A 4,682-nucleotide genomic window follows, 5' to 3' on the forward strand; every position below is an offset into this window, starting at 1 on the left:
GCAAAATGCTGTCTAAATTGATATGTAAGTACAATGTGTATGTGTGAGGTAAATGGCTAAATCTAGGAAAATTCCACTTAATTATAACCCTGAACTAAGCTTCTTTTATTTATTAAGTAATTCCTGTTGCTGTATGTGACAGCATAATTGTCCTATGTGGGTGTAATTATGATGCAAGATTTTTCCATGTGATCTATTAATTAATAAGGTTTTGCCTAAATACTGGCAAATTGCTGTCCCCACCATTCATGCCAACTGACACAGACTTGCTGGATACTCGGAAGTCGTAGTTATGACTAAAGCAGAGTTTTGTTCTACGTCAAATCGTCAAAATTACCGAGGGCAACTTTCAACTTCAACCGGAGCAGAATACTAATGGTATTGGATCCAATCCACCCCCTCCCCTTTAATTTTATACACATATATATATTTATTTATAGCTTTTGATACAAAAGAAAATCATTTCGTATTTTTGGAAATAATTCTAGATAAGATGGAAGCTGTCTTTCCAATCTAACTTATGTTATGGGGATCACCCCAGCTATCTATAGATGCGCCAAAATGTGGAAGTTTTGTCTGAAGATGTTGATCGAATTATACCCAAGCAACAAATGAATAGTTATGTGAAGCTTAAATGAGATATAGCCAGTTAGTCATCAAATGATTCCAAGCTCATGCTGATACCATTGAATTTGGTTAATTTGCAGCTTTTAAACTGGGAAACCTTTGTGTCTGTCTAAAATTTATATTGTTAATAATTCCTCAATAACATTTTTATAATTTAGTCTAGCATTAGAACTAATGTGGTAACTTTCAAAGATCTCACTTCCATGGTTGAAAATGATAATCGCAGGCATATATATCTCTTGTGTAACCAACCTTCTAGAGAGTAAAATCCAGACTTTGTTCATGCTGTCTAATGGCATTGAGTGTAGTCAATTGCTGCTCCAGAAATTCAATTTTCTGACAGTTAATGCAAAAGTAGTGTCTCAGATATAGCAACAAAGGTGTTTCCCTGATGATTAATCCATTACTGATCTACCTGATGGACTCATGCACCATTGATTTCCATACCCTCTGAACTGACTTGGAAATTGTTCGAGAGGTCGAGGTTATTGCCACTGTAAGTGCCATTCCTGTGGTTGAGTTTCAATACTGCTCACACTCCAGCAGATTTCTCCGATGACTCAAGAAGATAGTTATTCTTGAATATGCCAAAGTAAGTGTGCCTCTGTCTGTATATTTGAGTGAGCAAAGACAGTTCAAGGGAACTTGATTCCCTCCTATTCTCCTCCTCCTCCACTATTAATATTCAGGTCCAAAGAAGACCGCTAGCAATTTCCATCCTTAGAATTTAGCTTAAAGTGTTCAAAAATGCAATGTTAGGAACTCATTTCTTGAAAAGTCAAAATAGCATTTGTCTTTACTATTTACTTTACACTGAACAGGCTGAGTGTACAATATATTTCTAATGAGAAGATTTGGAAATCCCATTAACAGTCACAACTAATGAATTAATTTTAGTTCAACAAAACTCATCAAGCAATACTACTTTAGGTTCTTCTAAACTCCAGCACAATGTAATTGGGCAAGGAATTTGACAAAATGGATCACCTGCTGACCTCTTGTCATTCACAAGCCCTACAGCTGGATTTTACGGCCTTCCGTCGATGTGTTTGAAGGTAGGGAAGAGGGGTGTTAAAATCCCGGACAAGACTCCTACACTTGTTACAATACCGGGCAAGAACTCAAACACTTTAAATGTTTTATTTAACTGTGAGGAAAGGATACTTCGCTCCAGGAATGATTCCACTGACCAATAGGTATGTGGTATATTAAAACAAACTTTATTATTAACATGGGATTAAACTACATTATCATAGAATATAGTTTATAAATAATATTCAAACAATTCTTAACAATACAAGCAAGTATTTTAACTTCCAACTGATAAGGGTGGCTAGGCAGCAGCTGGTCGACTCCATACTGGAGGTCGACCGTAAATACTCCGAGGCCCCCACCGTAAAGGTCCTGGTGGAGAGGAAAGAGCTACAAAGGAACTTTGATCTGCTCTCCACCAGGAAAGCAGTGCATCAACTACGCCAGGCACGTGGGACCCTATACAAACACGGAGACAAAGCCAGCCACCTGTTAGCACACCAGCTGAGAAATCAGGCAGCCACCAGAGAAATTGCACAAATCAGGGATACCAGAGGGACATTAGAAACAGAATCAGAAAAGATCAACAAAACCTTCAAGGCCTTCGACCAAGGGCTGTACACCTCAGAGCACCCAATGGGAGAGTCCGGGATGAAACGGTTCCTTAATGGACTGGACATACCAGTCGTGGGGGAAGGCAGAAAACGGGGCCTGGAAGCACCACTAGCACTGGGAGAGATCATGGACAGCATTAGCTCCATGCAGGCGGGGAAGGTGCCGGGACCAGACGGGTTCCTGGCGGACTTCTACAAAACATTTGCGACAGCACTGGCCCCGCACCTGCGGGAGATATTCACAGACTCGCTAGCTAGGGGCACACTGCCACTCACGCTAGCACAGGCCTCAATCTCACTGATACCTAAGAAAGATAAAGACCCAACGGAATGTGGGTCGTACAGACCCATCTCACTGCTGAACGCAGATGCCAAAATACTGGCCAAAATCCTAGCCAAAAGGCAAGAAGACTGCGTACCAGAGGTGGTCGCAGAGGACCAGACGGGCTTTATCAAAGGTAGACAGCTTACCTCGAACATCAGGCGCCTGCTGAACATGATAATGACCTCCTCCGGGGAGAGAGTACCAGAGGTGATCGTCTCCCTAGACACAGAAAAAGGCCTTCGACAGAGTCGAATGGAAATTCCTCATAGAGGTACTGGAGCGGTTCGGGCTCGGAAAAGGGTTCGCCTCCTGGGTAAAACTCCTATATAACGCTCCCCTGGCGAGCGTATGGACCAACAACACCAACTCCCGATACTTCAGCTGTACAGGGTGTGGTGGTATGTATTAGGGGTCATGTGGGACTGTGAAGCCGAGATGCTATTGACTGACAGATCCCGGGTCCTGGTTGGATCTGCCAACTTCTGGCTCCGCCCTGAAGGCGGAGTATAAGAACCCGAGCTTCTCCCCGCAGCTTCATTCTATTGCTGAGCTGCTGGGGACAAGCATCGCTTAATAAAGCCTGGATCGACTTCATCACTTCTCGTCTCTCGTAAGTCATTGTGCGCTACAATTTATTAAGCGAGCTTAAAAGACTATGGAGCTCCGGATCGCCCCGGAATGCCTGCGGATCAGCCCCCACGCAGCGAACTCGGCAGCAGTATTCAAACACTGGCAAGCATGCTTTGAAGGCTACCTCCGAACGGCCCCCGGCCGGATCACAGAAGACCAGAAAATGCAGGTCCTGCATTCGAGGGTAAGCCCGGAAATTTACCCTCCCATAGAAGACGCAGAGGATTTCCCGACGGCGCTCGCATTGCTGAAGGGCATCTACGTTCGGCCCGTTAACCAGGTCTACGTGCGCCACGAATTTGCGAGGATGACGGCAAAGTCCCAGAGAATCGCTAGAGGAATTCTACGCCGCGCTGCTAATTTTGGGACGGGGCTGCAGCTGCCCGCCGGTGAACGTGATCGAACACACGGACCTGCTAATTCGCGATGCATTTGTGGCAGGTATGAACTCTCCCCAAATCCGCCAAAGACTTTTAGAAAGAGAGTCGCTAGGACTCTCAGAGGCACAGGCCCTTGCAACTTCCCTAGATATGGCCTCGCAAAACGCCCGCGCCTACGGCCCCGACCGCGCGGCAGCCCCTTGGGCTCCGTGGATCCCCGTCGCGACAAACTCCCCCCCCCTCTCGCAAGCTTGTGCGGTTAAAGTGACAGACCATCCCGGGGGGGCCCGCTGCTATTTCTGCGGGCAAGCGAAACACCCCCGGCAGCGCTGCCCGGCCCGTGCAGCTATTTGTAAAGGCTGCGGCAAGAAGGGCCATTACGCGGCAGTGTGCCGGTCCCGGGGGGTCGCCGCAATCCCCGGAGAAGAACGAGCCCAGCACATCCCAAACGCTCCCCAATCCCCCCAGCGCCCCATGTGTGACCCGCGGGCGCCGCCATTTTGGGTCCCGGGCACCATGAGGGGAGGATGGGCGCCGCCATCTTGTGACTCCCCCAGCCACATGCGATTCATGGGGTGGCCATTTTGTCCGCCCCTGACCACGTACGATCCATGGGGGCGGCCATTTTGTCCACCCCCGGCCACGTGCGATTCATGGACACCACCACCTTGGTTGACAACAAAGGACCCCAGCATCGACGGCTCCACGGGGTCCGAAGAAGACGCCGCGACACTACTACCACGACTAGCTTCGGTGACACTGGATCAATCACGGCCCTGGACGCTCCAGACGACGACAACAACGGTGCTGGTCAACGGATACGAGACGCCATGCCTGATCGACTCCGGGAGCACTGAAAGTTTTATTCACCCAGACACGGTAAGACGCTGTTTTCTGACCATCCATCCAAGCACGCAAAAGATTTCCCTAGCTGCAGGATCCCACTCCGTAGAGATCAAAGGGTTCTGCATCGCAAACCTAATGGTGCAAGGAAGGGAGTTTAAGAACTACAGGCTCTACGTCCTTCCCCAACTCTGCGCGCCCACATTACTGGGATTAGATTTCCAGTGTAAC

Source organism: Scyliorhinus torazame, chromosome 16 (assembly GCF_047496885.1).
Source record: "Scyliorhinus torazame isolate Kashiwa2021f chromosome 16, sScyTor2.1, whole genome shotgun sequence".
In the NCBI taxonomy this organism is placed as follows: domain Eukaryota; kingdom Metazoa; phylum Chordata; class Chondrichthyes; order Carcharhiniformes; family Scyliorhinidae; genus Scyliorhinus; species Scyliorhinus torazame.